General features: G+C 36.3%; 1 protein-coding gene across 10 annotated transcripts in view; it reads left to right on the top strand.

Annotated features, from left to right (window-relative positions):
• EYA1 (EYA transcriptional coactivator and phosphatase 1) overlaps positions 1-21,805 on the top strand; it is a 354,086-nt gene that overhangs the window by 163,686 nt on the left and 168,595 nt on the right. For 2 of the 10 annotated variants that reach the window (XM_058699819.1, XM_058699816.1), the window contains exon 1: positions 18,364-18,874. The exons of 6 other annotated variants lie outside the window; for them this stretch is intronic. The gene's annotated coding sequence lies outside the window, so the exon portion shown is untranslated. Of the gene's footprint in view, positions 1-18,363; positions 18,875-18,901; positions 18,958-21,805 lie in introns of those variants that run through there. 2 more of the 10 variants (XM_058699813.1, XM_058699814.1) reach the window with 2 other exon arrangements.

Genomic DNA, 21,805 nt, shown 5'->3' with positions numbered 1-21,805 from the left:
CAGTGGCCTCCAATCTCAATGACCCATCTGTGGCCTCTTCATTGTCACAAAAACCTCTACTTAGCCCATCAGGTTTCTCAGCACTTTCACGCCCCCATTGGAGACCCAGGAATTCTTGGCTGCCTTCGGTCTGCCATATGGGGGTTGGTTTTCATGCCTGAGGAAAAGGCTTTTGTATATAAGAAGCAATTTGCATATTCCCTTGTGTTTTAATATAGTGGTTTATCACACACTTTACAAACCTTATTTTACTTATGAATCTGCTTATTTGTCACAAAATAAGAAAAGTTACTTTCGCTTATTTGTTTAGTTTAATTAACTCACAGATTTAACCAGTTGGATCTTATTTAAACATTAACTGCGCTTAATTAAATTCCCTTAGCCATTTCAAATTATGATCTCTGGTCTATGATTTTAGGATGTGGGAAAAGTTTCTGAAATTCTAAAAAGTCAACAAAGAATATGCAGAGCAGCCCAATGATAATAAAATACCTTATTTCACTGGCCTTCAAATTTTAAAATATTAACAGTAAAAGCTTCTGGTTTCTTCGTTTCTTAAACATTTTGTATTTTTATTGTAAGATCTAACCCCTATATACTTATTTACCTTTTAAAATGGATTTTTTAAATTCCTGGAGTTATGATACTCTTACTAAATCCTAAGGGAATTCCAGGCAAGGCTACTGGTTCTTGGTTATTGACAATTTGACAAATTTGGTTGAGGCATGGGACCTAGTTCTACCTTCTAAAAATTCAAACCTGAGCCTGTGATTTAGGCTTGGTCCTCCTTCTTAGACCCGTCTCCTTTGGAGCCTGAAAAGCCTTAATGAGTTGCATTAATTTCCATTTCTAACAACGAATGCCCAGAACTGGAAGGCTTTTTTCTCTTTCCCTTCCTGTCCTAAAGGGGCTTCCCTTACATCATATCTTCCCTTATCCCTAGCCTCAAAGTAATCTAATGGGAGAACGACTTTGGAGAGATGAAGGAAGCCACAATTGCTGAGAACGGAAAATTTATCAGGACCTATTTCAGGTTTCTAAAAATAGGTCTGTGTTATCAGAGATGGTGCTTTGGTTATCACTGCCTATAGATATATAGTAATTGAAGTATAGAAGGGAATGAGATCGCACAGGAGAAATTGTCTGAGAGAACATGGAGTTTAAGAGGAAATGGAGTCAGTAGAGAAAAAGCAGCCTTCAAAAGTGACCAAGATGAAAGAGTGAGACAAATGAAGGGAAGAGTATCAAAAGAGAGTTATGTGGCAAGGGAGAGCATTTCAAGGAGGAAATGTGCAGCAATGTGAGATGCTATAACCAAGACTAAGCTAAGATGCAACACTCATCACACAAAAAGAAAAGCATTGCACGATTCTACTTATATGAGGTAACCTAGAAAAGTCTAATTCATAGAAACAAAGTAGAATGGTAGTTGCCAGGGACTGGGGGAAGGGAGAAATGGAGAATGAATGTTTAATGGGTACAGTTTCAATTCGGGAAAACAAAAATATTCTGGAGATGGTTGGTGGTGATGGTTGCACAACACTGTAAATGTACTTAATGCCACTGAATGGTACAACTGGAAATGGTTAAAATCACAAATTTTATGTTATGTGTGTGTTACCATAATAAAAAAATATGCTACAGTTAAGACAATTAAGATGAAAACAAAAATGTGTGCATTAGTTTTGGCAATATACATGTGATTGGTAACCTTTGCAAGAGGAGCTTCAGTGCAGCAATGGGTATTTATTGCTGTATTACAAACCATCCCATCATTTCATTTGCTCATGATTCTGCAGACTGGCGAGGCCCAAGCTGGTGGCCCTTCCACTGGTACTGCTTGGAATCTCTCCCAACTGCGGTTAAAATACCAACAACATTTTTCATAGAATTAGAACAAGTAATTCTAAAATTGGTATGGAGCCACAGAAGACCCTGAAGAGCCAAAGCAATCTTGAAAAAGAAGAACAAAACTGGAGGTATCACAATCTGAGATTTTAAGATGTACTGCAAAGCTGTAGCAATCAAGACAGTATGTTACTGGCACAAAAATAGACGTATAGATCAATGGAACAGAATAGAAAGCCCAGAAAAAAAAGCCCACAATTAGGTGGTCAATTAATCTAAGGCAAAAGAGGGAAGAACATGCAGTGGAGAAAGATAGTCTCTTCAACAAATGGTGCTGGGAAAATTGGACAGCAACACACAGAAAAATGAAACTGGACCACTTTCTAACACTATACACAAAAATAAACTCAAAATGGATTAAGGACCTAAATGTGAGAACTGAAACCATAAAAGTCCTAGAAGGGAGTACAGACAGTAATTTCTCTGACATCAACTGTAGCAACATTTTTCTAGGTACGTCTCCTCAGGCAAAGGAAATAAAAGCCAATGTGAAGTATTGGGTCTATATCAAAATAAAAAGCTTCTGAATAGCAAAAGAAACTATCAACAAAACTGTAAGACAACCTACTAAATGGAAGAAGGTATTTGCTAATGTCATATCTGATATAGGGATAATATCCAAAATATATAAAGCACTTATAGAACTCAACACCAAAAAATCAAATAATCCAATTTAAAAATGGGCAGAAGACATGAACAGGCACTTCTCCACAGAAGACATACACATGGCCAACCAACACACAAAAAGATGCTCCACATCACTCATCATCAGGGAAATACAAATCACAACCACAATGAGATACCACCTCACAACTGTCAGAATGGCTAAAATAAAAAACACAAGAAACAAGTGCTGACAAGTATGAGGAGAAAGAGAACCCTGATGCACTGTTGGTGAGAATGCAAACTGGTGCAGCCACTGTGGAAGACAGTATGGAGGTTCCTCAAAAAAACTAAATATAGAATTACCATATGACCCAGTAATTCCACTACTGGATATTTACCCAAAGAATACAAAAATGCTAATTCAAAAAGATATAGCGCCCCCCCCCATGTTTACTGAAGCATTATTTACAATAGCTAAATTATGGCAGCAGCCCAACATGCCCATTGGTAGATGAATGGATAAGGATGTGGTATATATATCTATCTATATATCTACAGATATATAGATAGATATATAATGGAATATTACTCAGCCATAGAAATGAATATGGTCATTTGCAACAACTTGAATGGATCTAGAGAATATAATGCTAAGTGAAATAAGTCAGTCAGAAAAAGATAAATACCATGTTATTTCATTCATGTGGAATTTAGCAAACAATACAAATGAACAAGGGGAAAAAGAGAGAAACCAAGAAACGGACTCTTACCTATAGAGAATAAACCATCAGAATAACTGATGGCTACCATAGGGGTGGGGCATAGGTGAAATATGTAAGAGGATTAAGGGTACACTTAAAAAAAAATGGTGGCTGGAGCTGAAATGTCCAAGATGGTTTTGTTCTCATGTCCAGTACCTTGGTGGGATGATTGGTAGACTGGGACTTCTTGTCCACCACATGGGTAGCTTGGACTTCCTGAATGGTGGTTACATCCAACGAGTCAGCGTTCCCAGAGGACAAGCTCCAAGGTGCAAGTACAATCCTCTGCTTGCATCATCCTTACTAATGTTCCATTTGCCAAACCCAAAATTAGTCTTTTGGGGAGTCATGGTTCAATGGGAGCCGCCAAAGTAACAGCCTACTATGTTGAGACAGAAGCCAGCCATAGATGAGAGGTAGGCTAAGAAGAAAAGAGGAGTTAAGACACTTACATAAGGCTGGTGAGTATGCAGAAACATGAACGAATATACAGCCACAGGAGTGAACATAGCATTCTGGGATGACAAAGGAGGCTGGTGAGGTGTGAGTGGGTGGGGGAGGGGATGTGTTACATACTTTGACTAGATAATAATGAAAAGACTTTCAGTTCACTTTCTATTATTTAGATTGTAATTATTCAGGCTCTTTGTGTTTATGTCATGTTATTGTATGAGCAAGAAAGCAGAAAGAAGAAATGAATGAAGATGAAAGTCAAATCAGTGGTGTTTATTGTTTATGCGGAGAGACTGGAGTCATCTTTAATTTCTTTCTTTGCCTCAAACCCACATCCAATCTGCAAGTCCTATTGGGTCTAATTCAAAAATATGCCCTAAATCTGACGACATATCATCATCTCCCTAGATAACACCCTAGTCTAGATTACCAGCACTTCTCACCTGGAGTATTGCAACAGCCCCCCTTTGTCTCCCTGCCTCTCTTCTTAATGTCCTCTTGTCTTCCCTCCACACAGCAGCCAGAGGGATCGTTCTTAAATGTAAATCAGTAAATCAGACACTGTTCTGGTCAAAACTCAATTACAAAATAAAATAAAACAAACAAAAAACATTGCTAGTGATTTTATATTATGCCAAGAATAAAATCCGAGCTCTTTAACTGGGCTACAGCACCCCATGCTCCATACCCAACCCGGGTCCTGGTCTCTCCTTCTTGTCCACTGTCCTCCACAGTTCTTTCTTCCCTGCTACTTGTCAAGCTTGCTCCCTTTGAACTTGCTGTTTCTTTTCTGTGGACCACATCCCCCCCACCTCAAGTTTTTACAAGTCTATCACATCTTTTTCTTTTGGAGTTTTAAAATTCATTTTGTTTCATTTTAATTTTTATTCAAGTAAAATTGATACACGGTGTTGTATTAGTTTTGGGTGTACAATATAATGATTCAACAATTCTATATATTATTCAGTGCTCATCCTGAGAAGTGCCCTCTTAATTCTCTTTATTTAGTTCACTCATCCTCCCATCCCCACCTCCCCTGTGGCAACCACTGGTTTGTTCTCTGTATTTAAGAGTCTGGTTTTTTTTCTCTTTTTTTCTTTTTTTTTGTCTCTTTTTTTTCTTTGTTCATGGTCTTAAATTCCACGTATGAGTGAAATCATATGGTATTTGTCTTTCTCTGACTGACTTATTTCACTTAGCATTATACCCTCTAGGCTTATCCATATTGTTGCAAATGGCAAGATTTCATTGTGTGTGTATATATATATATATATATATTCATATATATATTTCATTGTGTGTATATATATATTCATATATATATTTCATTGTGTGTGTGTGTATATATATATATATATATATATACACAAAATTGACTATTGTAAATAATGCTGCAGTAATCATAGAGGTGCATATATATATTCAAATTAATGTTTTTGATTTTGGGGGGTAAATACTCACTAGTGGATTTACTGGATCATAGATAATTCTATTTTTAATTTTTTGAGAAACCTCCATACTATTTTCCACAGTGACTGCACCAATTTACATCCCCACCAACAGTGCAGGAGGGTTCCTTTTTGTCCACATCCTTGTCAACACTTGTTTCTTGTGGGTGGTGTTTTTTTTTTTTTGTTTTTTTTTTAATTTTAGTCATTCTGACAGGTGTAAGGTGATATCTCATTTTGGTTTTGATTTGCATTTCCATGATGATGAGTGATGTTGAGCATCTTTTCATGTGTTGGTTAGCCATCTATATGTCTTCTTTGGGAAAATCCACTTAGGTCCTCTGCCCATTTTATAATTGTGTGTGTGTGTGTGTGTGTGTGTGTGTGAATCATATAAGTTCTTTATATATTTTGAATATTAACCCCCCTTCAGATATATCACTTGCGAATCTTTTCTATTCAGTAGGTTGCCTTTTGTTTTACTGATGGTTTCTTTCACTGTACAAAAGCTTTTTAACTTGGTGTAGTCCGAATAGTTTAATTTTGCTTGCATTTCTGTTGCCTGAGGAAACATATCTAGAAAAATGTTGCTATAGATGATGTCAGAGAAATTACTTTCTGTCCTATCTTCTAGAATTTTTATGGTTTCGGGTTTCACATTTACATCCTTAGTTCATTTTGAGTTTACTTTTCTATGTACAGTGTAACAGAGTGGTCCAGTTTCATTCTCCTGTATGTTGCTGTCCAATTTTCCCAGCGCCATTTGCTGAAGAGACTAATTTCTCTATTGTATATTCTTGCCTCCATTGTCATAGATTAATTGGTTATCGAATCAAAGGTTGAATTCTGTGTTCTCTATTCTATTCCATTGATCTATGTGTCTATTTTTATGCCAGTACCATACTGTTTTGATTACTAGAGCTTTGTAGTATAACTTGACATCAGTAATTGTGATTCTTGATTTGGGGTCTTTTGTGGTTCCATAAAATTTTAGGATTATTTGTTCTTGTTCTATGAAAAATACTGTTGGTATTTTGATAGGAATTACATTAAATCTGTAGATTGTTTTGGGTCGTATCAACATTTTAACAATATTTATTCTCCCAATTCATGAGCATGGATTATGTATTTTTTCTGTCATCTTCCATTTCTTTTATCAATGTTCTATAGTTTTTGGAGTAAAGATGTTTTACCTCTCTGGTTAATTTATTCCTGGGTATTTTATTATTTTTGATGCAATTGTAAATGGGATTGTTTTCTCAATTTCTCTTCCTGCTGCTTCATTATTAGTATATAGAAACGCAATACGTTTGTGTATATTAGTTTTGTATCCTGTGACTTTCCTGAATTCATTTATCGGTTCTAGTAGTTTTATGGTAGAGCCTTTAGGGTTTTCTGTATATAGCGTCACATCATCCACAAAAGTGAAAGTTTTACTCTTCTTTACACATTTGGATGTTTTCATACCTTTTTCTTTCTAATGACTGTAGTTAGGACTTCTAGTACTATGTTGAATAAAACTGGTGAGAGTGGACATCCTTGTCTTGTTCCTGATCTTAAAGGAAAAGCTCCTAGTTTTCCACCATTGAGTATGATGTTAGCTGTGGATTTTTCATATATGGCCTTTATTATACTAAGGTATGTTGCATTAGGTTTGCTAAGATTTTGTTGAGGATTTTTGCATTTGTGTTCATCAGAGATATTGGCCTGGAGTTCTCTTTTCTTGTGTAGTGTTTTTATCTGGTTTCGGTGTTAAGGTAATCCTGGCCTCATAGAATGAATTTGAGCATTTTTTTTCCTTTTCCATTTTTTGGGAAAGTTTGGGGAGAATAGGTATTAACTCTTCTTCAAATGTTTGGTAGAATTCATCTGTGAAAGCATCTGGTACTGGACTTTTGTTTGTTGAAAGTTCATTGACTACTGATTCAATTTCATTGCTGGTAATCAGTGTGTTCAAATTTTCTATTTCATCTTGATTCAGTTTTGGATGGTTGTGTTTCCAGGAATTTATCCATATTTTCTAGGTTGTCTAATTTTTTGGCACATAACTTTTCATAATATTCTCCTATAGCCCTTTGTATTTCTGTGGTGTTGGTTGTTATTTCTCCTTCATTTCTGATTTCATTATTTTTTTGAGTCCTCTCTCTTTTTTTTTTTTTTGATAAGTCTGGTTAAAGTCACCAATTTTGCTTTTGTTTTCAAAGAACTGGCTCCTGGTTTCATTTATCTGTTCTCTGTGTGTGTGTGTGTGTGTGTGTGTGTAAGTCTCTATTTCTGCTCTAATCTTAACTATTTTCTTTCTTCTACTGACTCTAAGCTTTGTTCTCTTTCACTAGCTCTTTTAGTCCACCACCTTTTCCTCAACTCACGTGATGCCTCCTTAAAGAGGCTTTCCTCTGCTAATTAACATAACGCCCACCTCTTCCCCCATGTCCCTTTCTACCAAATTTTACCTGAAATATTTCCTAGTACTTGTCAATAAGTAATATACATACAAAGGATTAGGAAAATGCCTGGGGTTTTTTTCATTTTTATTTTAATCAAAATTATATACAGATAATTTTGTAAGCCAAATAATCTATAAAAATTATTGTGGAGAAGAGAGTCTTCTACTTAACTTTCATCTTTCTCTGCCTTTCCCAGATAAAATCACTTCTAACTTTTCAGCTGAATCTTGCTATATTGTTCCCTGTTAATTTTTTTTTTTTCATTTTTAGTTGTTACCTATTGACTTGTCACTGTGGAAGACGAATATTGGCTCCTTTTTCCTGGCCCTCCCACCCAGCATATACAAACAAAAACTTTGCCAGTTTTGCTATCCTCCCAATATGGATATTTCCTGATTTTTATTAGATGATTTTTGACATTTACATCACTCCATCTACATGTATGCTCTGTACAACAGCTGTATGTAGTATTCTATAATGTCTTTTAATAATTCAATTTCATATTCTCCCAAGATTGTTAAACTCTTCTTTCCATATGTTCAGATGTATCAACTCTTCTATCAATTTTTTCATCTTGAAAACTCTTTTGGTGCCTTCTGACCTCCTCTTTGGACCGCCATGCCTGGGGCAGAGCTATGATCCTAGAAATTCTCTTTATTACCAACACCAGGGATTCGATTCTTTCTTTTTCCTGTTTGGTTTATTTATTTCATAAAGGAGGTTTGGCTCCCAAGTTTCAATAGAGCCTATTTTCTGTTAGCTTCCTGGGAAAAGATAACGTGGGAAATAAACTTTTTAAGACCCGCATGTCTGCAAATATCCTCAACTTGATTTAAATGCCTTCAATTTTCTTAGTTGTTATAAAGTTTTTTAGGAAAAAAATTTCTAAGTTGAGAATTATTTTTCTTTAAGAAATTTGAAACCACTGTTCTATTACCTTCTAGAAATACAGGTTTCAATTAAGAAGTCTGAAGTCATATGATCTATTTTGTCTGCGATCTATTTTTTTCTCTTTGCATGATTGTATGGACGACCCTTTCCCCAAGTGTTTTGAAAGGTGTCAAAAATGTGCACTGTCTTTTTAACAAAAAATTCATTTTGTTGGGTATTCATTGAGCTCTTTCAGTCGGAAAACTCATATCCTAGGAAATTTTTTTCATAATATTCTCTTATTTTACTGTTAATTTTCTCTGCTTGTCTTCCAAAACTCCAGTTATTTGGATGTTGGACCACCACAGTTTCTTATATCTCCTCATTTCCTTATGGCATTTTCTGTTCTTCTCTCCTATTTTCCAGCTCTTTTGCTCTATTCTCTGTGAATCTTCCTCAGTTTTATTTTTTCAAACCTTTTGAATCACACATTTCTGTTATTCTGCTTTTTATTTCTAAAGGCTCTTTTTGGTGGTTAGATGTTTCTCTTCTTTTTTTAAAAAAAAATACCATTATTGTTACTTTCCTATCTTGTTTCCTATTTTATTTCTCTGGGGATATTAATGAGGGTTTTTCATTTTTGTTTTTCTTGCTTTAGCCTGACCTCTGTTTCTTCAAGTTGCTTTTCTCTGTTCATTTGGTTTCTACATTTCTTGCTAGAGGCTTTCCTCAGACACAGATAACCCTTGACTGTTGGCTCCTATGTGCAAGTGGGGTGCCTTAGAATTGTCCATTGTCTGGGGACTCATAAACTATAGTTTTTACTGGAGGGCAATTAGGCTGGGTCCTTTCTTTGAGAGACCCCAGGTGTAAGTTTCTCAAGTCTTTCCTCTTTGGCTGGTTAGAATTCCTAGTGAAAGTCTCTTTTTATCTACTGCCTGGATAACCTAGATTTAGCTGTTCTAGGAATCTGAATGGGAAAAGGTTTAGTGGAGGGAAACAGGGGCAGTTGTCTCAGAATCCAGTGTGTCCCAGCATCCAGCATTCTGCAAACGGAATCCACCTGTTTTCAACACGGTACCCCTTCCTAAACACATTCCAGGCCTTCTCTGTCAGTCCAAGTGTGCTTGTTTTACTGACTGTGCAGAGTGGCAAAGTGAATCTAACTGCTTCTTACACGGATTTGTACCCTCCTCCTTTTTGTGCTTCTTTTTACTTCTACTTCCCAAAGTACTTGGTACTGCTAATTCCTGAGACGTCAGGGACTTTGGTGGTGCAAATTGGATTGCTTTTCAGCTTTCCTCACTGCCAGCTTGGGATTCAGCTTTCTTGGATCTGCTAAGCCAGTTACTAATGGCCTGCCTATTTTTTCACCTCTAATTTTTTTTTTTTTACTGTTTTCTTATTAGCTGCCCTCCTCATACTTTATGCTTTATGCTTTAAAAATTCCATTTACTGTTGCTTTAGTAAAAGGAATTTACTAAATGTACTAAAAAATTCCATTTACTGTTGCTTAGTTTATAGAAAAAAAAGCAAAAATGAATGTATATGCCCAGTTGGCCACCTTTTAATTTATTTACGCTCTTTTATGCACACATGATAAGTAGGAATTCTCTCTGCTGGTTTACTGCTTCATCTCCTAGTGCCCACAGTACCTGGAACATGCTAGATGTGCATGATAAGTATTTGCCCAGTAACTGACTGGCTGACAGGCCCACTAACTAGCTTGGTTAGTTAAATTTCGGAACGGCCTACAATCCCCAAAGTTTTAAAATGACAATGTTGGAGCTATATCTACAATGAAGTATTTCTGAAAGGCAAAGATGTAGGATTTCTTTAAAGGTATTTTAATTCTATTATGTATCCCTTTAAATTTTTTTATTAATCTTTCTGGATTTTTCTATTGAGAATTCAAAAGGGAAACATGAACTGCTTTGGAGTAAAGTGTACTTTGGGAGGAATATGTTAGGTAAAACTAAATGTGTCTATGATAGCTTCTTTTTAACTGAAACTTGACTTTTGATTTCATTTTCCTGTCTCACTCAAACATATAGGCTATGTGGATACAGTGGTTTCAGGTCTCTTCTAATTTCTTTTTTTAACGTTTATTTATTTTTGAGACAGAGAGAGACAGAGCATGAACGGGGGAGGGGCAGAGAGAGAGGGAGACACAGAATCTGAAGCAGGCTCCAGGCTCTGAGCCATCAGCCCAGAGCCCGACGCGGGGCTCGAACTCACGGACCGCGAGATCGTGACCTGAGCCGAAGTCGGACGCTCAACCGACTGAGCCACCCAGGCGCCCCTTGGTCTCTTCTAATTTCTTAATTTCCTTAGAATTTTGTTATTTCCTATTGACAGGATGGCAAATTCTTGGCACAGATTCAATGACTTGATTTTGTTCTGTAAGGTATTTTAAATATATTTTGAACATGAGAATGAGATTAACTCCCCTATGATGATAATGCCCTGCCAGTCCACTTTAGAATTTCCGGGGGGGGGGGGGGGCGGGGGGGGGGCAAATATAATAATGTGTAAGGAAAATAAGGAAAAACATAGAAGCAAAAGAAATTCAGGGAAATCATTTTTCTTGTACAAACCAGGGCCATGTTCTGTCAAGTAGCCAAATGTGCTTGTATTAATTAATTTGAGTAACATTTACTGAGCACCTGCTTGCTATGTGTACCTACTTACTTTATGTACCTACTTATTATGTGTACTGTGTTAATATTAGAAACCTACCATGCCCTCATTCTACACTTGCTTAATAAACTGATTTGAAATTCAGTTTTCTTTGCTATTTTACTATCCATGGGAACTTTACCCTTGCCGTACGTGCGTGACCTTCTTAAATCCATTTCACAGGTAGCTTGTTTACAGATTATAAGTTGAGAGTCTAACACAGAGGAAACCTGTGCTAAATGTAGAATTAGAACTTGAATCTTCAGTGCATTTTTATTTTTTAGTCCAGTGAGTAGTACCCTTAGATACCAATAGATAAACTTTGGTAGTTCTACAAATTTAAGGAAAAGCACAGCATTTAAACTTTGAACAGTGATAGATATAAAACCCAAAAGTACAGAATGATGTGGCATCTGGTGCTTCAGGAAGGTCTTAATGTGAAATATCTCATTTACAATATCTTTTTTTCAAAATAGGTCATTCATTGGTTAGTAATAGGCATGATTTGGAGAAACTGTAAATAGAGAGCTGAGTGATGTGGGTCTTCCTTTTAAGTAGTCTGGTTATTCATCATGAATCAATTTATTTGTGGTGAATTAGGTTTGTTTTGTTTTTCGTTATTTTATTTTTAATTTTATTGAATGCAGTGACTCCCAAAAGAGACGTATCTACTGGTGACGGTACTGTAAATTTAAAACATAAAATCTGCATATCTAAAACATGCTCTTTTTCCTTTAGAATTTCTAAGTCATAGACACTCATTCTTTTAAAAAAGCCTGAGATTCTTGAACTGGTTTTCTGATTATTGTCTCGAATAACTTCTTGTTTTCCTTCTTGATTTTGTCTTGTCCCTCCCTTACTTCCCCTTACCCCTCTCATCACTCTCTGGTGGCGAGGAAGATCTGTCCTCTCAGGCAAGGGCGGGAAGGAAAGTGAACAGCTCTCCCAGGAGGCCAGAGCTAATGGGAGTTTTGTGGATCTTTCAGCAGGGCTGGTCAATGATAACCATGCTATAGAGGTCTCTCCTACTGGCTCTCTGACCTCTTGGTAAACTATTTGTTTTTCCTTGTATTGATTGAAACACACACACACACACACACACACACACACACACACACAACGAGCCACCCAGTCTATAGCTCCCTATCACCCAGGACATTGTTTTTAAGAACTATACACATTTAAAATACACGAATTCAGAAAACTCCAGATCCTTGACTTGATTTTACTCTGCAATGCAGGTAAACCGATCACTGATGATGTTCAAACAGAATCCTGGAAAGAAGCAGTGGATGCTTCCAGACTTCTATTTTTTGAAAGAACATGAATCACAAATTGTTAAAAATCAGCAGAATACTCCAATTATTAAACCATGTGAAATGAGTATTCTTATTAATTGTGACCGTCTAAAGACTAAAACACGTTCATCTTTCTTACCATGTTGGTCCTTAAAAGGTACTCTTTTTCAGTATTTGAACAAACTGGAGTTATTGCTTTCCTTAGTATATAATGCAGGATCTATTTTTTTTTTTTCCTTACCATACAGCATTCTAAAGTAAAATTCAAGGATCCAAGGCAACTTGATTGCCTGCGGGTATGAATCTTTACAGTAGAGAGAAACCTCCAGGTTGTATACCTATTGACATTGCTTAATAAAAACATCTAGAATAATGGTGCTTCTGGTTGTGTTTCCAATAGCAATGTGATTGCAGCACAGTGTGGATTAGGTTACGGCTCCTTTGAATTCTGACCTTCTGTCTAAAACAGCTTTAGAGGTTACTCTTTTTTTCCGATTTGGGAGACTGGAGGGGGAAAATGTTAATGCTGCTTGAAGGAAGAAAATAATTCTCTAGGTTATTAAGTTTTGGTTTTTTATTTTTCCCCTTCCTGGCAATTCCTTTGTAATAATAATAGAGCTTCTTGATTCTGGATACTTAAACTATACCTCCAAATGCATAAGGACACTTGGAGTACATTTCGAATGTAATTATTTCCTCATGAACAAATCAAGTGTTTATGATGTAATAGCTATTAAGATCAAAGCATATCACATTGGATAACTGAAATTAGGAATACAAAGGGAAAGAAATGGATAGAGCTGTAAAATAAGTTGTCCATATAATTGCTTGTGGTAGACTCCGACTCTTAGTGTCTCCTTTTTATTATAAAGAAAAAGTGGGGAATATTTATAATTCTTATTTTAGAATGGCAATTCACCTTTTTTGATAAATATGAGGAAACTGTATCTCCTGATCTGATCATTTCAGGTTTAAGGATTCATCATATTGTTTTCCCTATTGGTCACCTAATGTGTTTTTATTTTCGAACCTGCACCCTGACTTGCAATGTATAGTTGTGCATAATCATATGTTGCATAGTGATTGTATCTATTCTATATTGAATGTATCATTTCAACACATGACACACCTTTCTGGATTTATTAACTTTATTAGGTGTCCTTTTGCTCCAAAATGATGATACAGCACACAACACACTGATGTCCCAGTTGCCCAGTGTTTAGTGGGAACTTTGATGGGGTTAGAGAAGTGAGGCAGATTCTAAAACAAATACCAGGGAGAGGGCATATTTTTAAAACACAGGATTCATACAGATAAACTGTCACGTTATTTGTGAAAATAAATGAAGAATGTATATAAAACGCCTCGCATAGCGCCTGGCGTGTAGTAAGCGCTCAGTAAATGTTAATTTCCTTTCCTGTTCCATGAGATAGTCATCGTTTCTGAAGAATTTAAAAACTGTGAACTCAGCTGTCGTGAAACCTGGAAAACACAAAACAAATTTCCAGATCCTCTTACATGTATTGGGAGGTGCTGACAAGATTGGTTTTGCCCATGGCTTTGAGAAAAAAAAAAAAAAAGGTTTGAAGAGGAGACAAACCTGGGTTTTCTAGGTTACTTCATGTCAACAGAAATCCATTTTGAAGTGTGAGAAAGCAAAGGAGTTTATTGCTGAGAGTAAGCTTCCAAAACCAATTATTTACCTATTTTTGGCAGATGGAAGAAAAAGTAACTCCATTTGCCATTTCAGAAAATCAGTTGATTTGAAAATAGGAAACCTGGTATGTCATATTTTTTAAAGAACCTATATCATCCCATTCCCTTAAAAATCTACCAGTGCCCTTGTTATCATTATTTGTTTCAATAAGTGCACCTCAAAGTTTCTATTAAGAATAATAATATTTTAAAATAACATCCTATAGGCAGTCATTACTACATAGGATAAGTTTCCCACCCTACATAAACAAATGTGATTATTCATATGTAATAGCCAATGTACTTATTAGAGGACCAGGAAATAGATTATATTTCCACATTGTGTTGTTATAAAGACTAGAATATTTATTAAAATAATTTTCCCTGGTACAGTGAATAGTTAGTAATTGCCTCCTTAAATTTACTGTTAAAAGCTATTCGTGTTGGAGTTTGAATGGAAAACATTTAGCAAAATACTGGTTGACATTCAGTTTGGCGGATTTAATATCATTCTTAAAATAAATAGAGGATGTTTTACTTGGTCGTGTTTCAGCAGAAGGCTACTGGGAGCAGGGCCCTCATTGTAGGTCTCGTGCCAGTGGGGAAAGAGGAGGTCATGGAAGTGACCACTCCAAATGCCAGCAAGGATCGTAACGCCAGCCATCCAGACATTGTTCCAATGGTTCCATAAAAAAGCCAGGAATGTAATGCCATGGCATGGGCCACGAGAAAGGAGAGTTATTTGGAAGCAAAGGGACCAGAAGTACAATAGTTTAGAATACTCTGCCATTCCACTTTAAACAGTCTGAATCACAAAATGTTGATTTTATTGATCAGATATACTTGACTTTACTAATGTGGAAGAAATAATAACTAGGATTTCACGTTTGAAGAGAAAGCATTGGTCTTTAAATGCTAATGATGTTTTCACAACTTACTATACCATTATTGTTGAGAAATAATCTGCTGAGAATGGTAGAAATGGAGATAACAGATGGTTGATAGTAAATAGCGTGCATCCTTAATTCTAAAATTATTAAAAGGTAAACACGAATAAAGGAAAAACAACTGCTGGATACCTCTCTTATTGGAAACTTCACAATTACTCAAGATCTTTATTGTTGTTACGGGAATGGAAAGAGGAAAGGAATACTTGTCTTCATTCATTTTCTCGGTTCATTTGTTATATTTAATTTGATTAATTAACTGCTTACTCGTGTAGTTTCAGAAAAGTTCAGTTACCTTCTCGATTGTTCTAATGAATTCCTTATAACTGCCCTAGTCTTTTTATTTTTTTTTAATTGGGGTCATTTGTTTATTTTTGTAACCATGGCTTTATTTAAAATTCTGTTAATTGGGAAGCAATAACAACTTCTCTCAAAATTGCAGACTTGCCTATAACCAGGTATGTGTCTAGGCAACAGCTTGTTCTAGAAGATAAAACCCGTTTGGAGAGACAGCATGTGAAAGACATTGTCTCATTGAGGGTACTCAAACACTTTGTTACAGTTGCCTATTACAAGTGTTTTTCTTTTCCAAATAAAATGATATATTTATTTTTTGTTTTAATGGGAAAAAGGCATATTAGAATTTCTTTACTCCTATTCATTTGTTTTTGTGTTGAAATTTCTTCAGGAAATCTCAGAATATAATGCTTTCTGCTATTACCTCTACTATTTACTAATGGCAAATTTTCAGCAAATGTTTCTAATTTGTAACGTATATGACTTTTTTTAGGGGACACCTACGTCCTTAAAGTATATGGGTAGGTTATCTAATTATAGTTAGTGAAAATTTAGAAATAGGAAGTCAACAGTATACTACAAACTGGATCTTATTAGTAATGGCTTACATATTGGCTATTTATCAGAGAATCACTTATTTTTGGTGTAAGTTGTATGGTTGTTATTGCATACTTGATATTCAGAAGTGGTAACCAGACACAAATCTATGGATAAGCATGTGATTGTTTTTAATCCACCTAATTTTGCTTTAGGAAAAGGAAACCATTTAAAATTGGTATATCTGCACACGGATATTTCTTTTAGCCAATGACTAAGCTCTTTGTTACATAATTATGAAGCATGACCTGTGTCATATTAGTGGTCATATTACCTTCATCATGCTTTTCATAATTTTCTTCATAATTACATGCATCATTTCTTTAATGGTATCATGTTTGGTTAGTTATATAAATAAGAATAATTGAATTTCAATATAAAAACTAATGTAATATGATAAATTTGATTATAATATAGGCAAGTAATTTATATATAAAAGTCAGATACTTTACATGATATTCCTGCTGTTCTGACTTCATTTAGTTTGTGTCTTCTGGATTTGCAAATATAATCTCCCATGGATCAGAAAACTAATATTTTACCCTTTTACATCTAGAATAATTTTTCAACTATGGGAAGCAGGGGTACAATAGCTGAATGTAAAGTTTCAAACAAGGTTGAATTCTCCAACCAGCACCTCAGATTTTTATTTGATGAACCTTAGAAATAAATATGATCGCAAAAGCAGTTACTATGTGGGTGCTTGACATCATAGATTGAATTAATGTAACATTACATTTTATTTCACAGCACTAGAAACCTCCATCATGTGCTGTGTTTTATCTTCTGCATCTATACTTTAGTATATTGAGTAACTGACACTTCTGGTTTGAGAAAGTGCTGTAGGTGTAATGTAATTCTATTTCTGCTGCATATATGAACAGATCCAATAGCCATCAACTGCTTTTTGACCTAGCTTCCCAAATATGGCAGACGACTAGCCCATGATTCCTTGCTGGCACCACACAAAATGAAATCCTAGGTGAGTTTGCAGTTTAAGCTGCCTCTTAGGTTTGACAAAGCGTTCCTTTCTGAGGAATTTCGATTGGCATCCTTTCAGGGGGCAGTAAGGGAGACAGTCCATACTGAATTTTGTTCCTTAGAAGCTTTTTGTTGTGGTTGCATCAGAATGGTGCTTTCGTGTACAAATTAGCAAAGCAAAGGTAAGACTGTATCTGTTTTATTAGTTGATGATCTGGAAATGTATCATGAAATCATTCAAGAATTTGCTGTGATTTTAAAAATGTTCTTTCATACCAAAGCAAGAAACTTTTAAAAGAGGTGCTTTTTACTGTTAATAAATAAGACCAAATACGCAGAAGAGTATTTATTATCGGTGATGACAAAACAATTTTAAAGAAAATCCAGTGGGTATAAAGATTTTACTTTAGAGTACAGAATTGGTTATGATGCGTGAGTAGTACCAAAATAAACATTTGTATTTGAACTACGGTAGAGAGCTGGGGGTGGGGGTGGGGGTGCGGTGGGAAGGAAAAGACAAAAATATAGAATAGGCACATAAGTGATACCTCCTTTAAATATTTGAAATCAATGTAACGGTTATCACCGATCTAATAACTGAAGTCCTTTATTTGTCTAAAACACGAAAGGAAGTAAATATCTTAAACTGAAGTTGCAATTTAGTCATAATAGTGGAGAGCTCAACTCTCCAGATAAGTGTTGCGGATTATCATGCGTAGATTCTGAGTTTAGTTAGAATTTTTAAAAAGAACAAAGTGTAAAGAGTTCTAGATGAAATCAATCTTTTCCCAAAAATGATTTTCAAATATCAACACCGAAATATTATCAGGTTCATACCCCCCCCCCATTGCTCACGTAACCCTTGCCCCTCTAGAAATCACTGCAGAATCATCATTCAGGTTTTCATTGTTAAACTGATAATAGCTTACACGTTTGCTTGTTTTCTCCCTCTACGTACTTAATATATAAGTTGCCATTCTAATTCTTTTTTCTAAATTTTCCCACACCCGTTAGTTGTTGCACGGGGGGGGGGGGGGGGGGGAATTGCAAAGTATTGATTCCCCAAGTTTCAGGGCCTGAAAAAAGTTTTGGAAAAGTATAAAAGATAACATGTAACTACTCCCCAAAGCTCGTAATTGGTAGCTGCTGGAGCAGGAGATGTGTGTCGACAGTGTCTCCGAGAACTTATTCTCACACAGCTGTTTATTCAGATAGCGTGGGGCACGTTCATTTACATAATAAATTTTTTTTTTTTTTTTTTTTTTTAAAGCAGCAAGGTTGAGTCAGACGGAGCAGTGCTCCTCTCAATTGTTGCATTTAAACCAATAAGGTTAGAACAAGAGAATAGCTGTGGTTTGCGTTGCAAAAACAAAAAAAAAAGCCCCGAGGCTCCACGGGCAGACCTACAAGGCTGCGCAAACAAATCGAGGGATGAGATTCTGCCGTTTCTTTGTCTAGGGTTCTCAGATGCTATCTGCCGCCACTGTTTGGTGGGGAAAGAGCGCAGGGCTCACAGCGGCTCCTAAACAGATCGGTGGGAGCTGATGGCTCCGAGTTTGGGGCGAGGTAGAAACTCGCCAGTGCCACTTCCGACTTTAAGCCTTCCTGTTGCCGTCCACTGTGGCGGTTTTCTTGCTGGGGAAAGCGTTCTCGCTCAGTCGCTCGGCAGCCCGAGCCTGCAGCAGCGGCCAGGCGGCCGTCCCCGCGGCCGGGCTTTCCCCTGCAGAGGCGCCCCGCTTCCAGCAGCGCGGGGCTCCGCTGGGAGCGCCTAAAAGCCCGCACGCGTCCTTCCCCGGGAGCAAACCTACCCAAGGAATGGAGGTCTGCTAAACCAGAACGTTCGAAGGAGCACGTTAAAAACTGGTGGACGCAGCAGATGTAAGCGCTGTAAGTACAAGCTGACGGTTTGAAAAATTGTAGGGACTGACAACAGCTGTCCTGTGGGCAAAGCCCAAGATACCGGGAGCGCCGTGAGTAATTGTTTGGATTTGTTTTAAACTAAAAACATGAGGGCACGGGCAAGATTATGACACTTTGGACCTGGGATTTTATGAGCCACAGGGTTCCATCACAAAAGTAGAATTCTTAACCCCCCTGTTAGCTCCGCGACTGGCATCATTAAGAGACAATTACAAATTAATTGTTAGCAATTACTGTGGTTGTGATCTATGGAAATAGAGTACACGGCTGTATTCTTGCAGGGAGATTACTTCATTATCTCTCCTGAATTGCTGCACAAACCTCAAATATTCTTGAGCGATATGGAACAAAGCGATAAATACCTATGTGTAATCTCCATTGCAACACAGATAACTTTTCCTCCACACCTTAGGTCGATATGAGAAAATGAGGGAAGAATTCACATTTTGAAAGCACAACAGATAACAAAAATAAATTGAGACCACTTTTTAAGGAAGGAAATCCTTTCGCTTCAATAAACAAATTTCCCCCACGTTATATGAAACAGGCTCGTCTTCTAAAGGTGAAATAATAAACATTTGCTAAATTAATATACTTTTCGCTTATTGACGCTTTAGATGACTGGAATGGACCTTGAAACTTGAAGATTCTTCAACTTTTGAATTACCATTTAAAGTATTTGTCATTCAAAATCACTATATTGCTAATGACTCATGGGCTTATATTTCTTGGGAGGAGTTTTTGAACACATTTAAGTCTAGCTTTTGCAAGAATTCAATAAATTCAGACCTGCCATTGAATTTAGACAAGTGTTTTCATGTTGCATTTCTTAAAAAGACAAGGGTACAAAAAGTTGGTAGTTAAGCACAAAGTGTAGTTTTATAGAGTTGGGATTGTGTTTTGTTTTGTTTATGCGTCTTTCAAAGTAGCTTTTATTTTAGGCTTCTGTGAGTGTTTTCGCCCACCATTTGGGGTTTGAGCACATGCATACATGAATAGTCCTGCATTATCAAATATTTGATATTTGACTTGCTTGCTTGCTTGAGTTCTCCTAAGGCCCAGAGTGTTCAGTAAATGAACAAACAGCCATGGGTTTTCAATCCTGAAAATTCTTCGTGGTGACAGACAGAGAAGCCTGATTGAGCCACTGTTCAGTTTTAGAGTGCCAAAAGGAAGTCAGCTGCTATGTGAGTTTCGTACACATGATAAATGATTTTCTCAAAAGAAAATTTCCATTTGAATGCGAAAATTCCTATTATAAGAATACACTGGGAAGAGGAAAAAAAAGACTTGCAGTGAGAATAAAACCCTCTCTTCCATTTAATCAGATAGCAAAGGCATTTCATTCAACATTTTCAATGAGTGCTCATTTTGAAATCAATCTTTTAAAACTATGGTGGCATCAGTGTCATTTAAACACTTGTTTTTGTTTTCACGGGGACTCGATGTTGTCATTTTCTTCAAACGAGGTATGTCAAAGAGGAATACAGCCTACTACATTAAGTTCAGTAACAACATTGGAGCATTCATTTTATGGAGTCTTTGATAAAGAAGGAAATAAGTGTTAACATTTAAAAGACATCTTCGTCTTCTAGGAGTTCATTTTGATTTTACGTTTAGATTTTTATCACAGCATTGACACCGGAGTTAGAAATATTGATGGAGGGAGATTTTAGCAAGAATATACTCTGATGAAAAAGCAGATCTATGCCTAAGTCTCCTTCTTATAAAATACATTCTGATTAGAAAATTGCCATTGTCTTTCAAATTTGGGAGTACTCAGGTTGATCTGGGGGGGGGGGGGGGGCAGGGGGGCGGGTGGGCAAAAGCAGCCTGCCTGCCAAGTCTATTTATTTAGATAAGTTCAGTACTTTCACTTTGAAAATGTCTTTTGAGTTTTTGGGGGAAAAAAAAGTTTTAAATTATAGCCATTTTATAAAAATTGCTTCTAGCAAGCAAAAAAGCCTATGGAAAACCATAATTGAGACAAGTACCTACATTTTATTTGCTCTGTGCTGCTGAGATTTAGAACCCCTTTCCATTTACAGTTTACTTTTCACAGAACATTATTAACTTTTTGGCTTCATACATGATCTTCTGTCAGATGCTTTTGATTTGTAATTTAGCAAAGTATAATAAACAGTGCAAAAGTCATGAATTTTGCTCTGCGTCCTGAGCTCTGTGGTAGGGAAAATGTGATAAAATGTGTACCTTAAGTCTTGTTTGATGATCTCTCAAAGCAAGTTTGCCTTCTGGAAATAATTTCTGGGGTTGAAGAGCATGGTATTAACAGATTTAATGTGGCTATTCAGTGGATTGGCGAAGTACTATGTGGGGTTTAACAAAATGAGAGAGACAAATTGAACATCAACAAAAGTTACATCTGTGAAGAATTATAAATTTAATTAGAAAAAAGGCAAACTTAAAAGACCTCATTAACTAATCAGAAGTCAAAGTTACTAGTTTAGGGCTCTTGCATTTAAATTCTACGACGTTCTGCTATCTTTTTTCCTCTTTGTATTTCTGCAACTCTCAGTATGTATGCCGCTGTGGGTATTCTATACAAAGAGTTTTAAAAAGCATTCAAGTGAAGTGACTTCATTGTAATAGAAGATGACTCTTTGTAATGGTAGGGGAAATATTTTTGTACTCATAGGAACATTTGAATTAAAAATACCAGATTAGAAGAAGACAAGAAACGTATTAAGTTTATGGATATGAAGCAGAAAATATGAGCTTACTGAATGCCTAACAGCATTTTCCTGAAAACCATGAAATAATTTTTTTTTCTCTTTTGAGTGGAAATCTGCCTAATGAATGATTTTTGAAACACACTATGCTCTTGGACCTTGAAAACACAGAAACTTCCAGCGATATTGTCAAACATAAGCGAAAATC

Source organism: Neofelis nebulosa, chromosome 14 (genome assembly GCF_028018385.1).
Source record: "Neofelis nebulosa isolate mNeoNeb1 chromosome 14, mNeoNeb1.pri, whole genome shotgun sequence".
Classification (NCBI taxonomy): Eukaryota; Metazoa; Chordata; class Mammalia; order Carnivora; family Felidae; genus Neofelis; species Neofelis nebulosa.
Note: the sequence above shows the minus strand (reverse complement) of the source record. Positions and strands in the feature narration are given on the sequence as shown.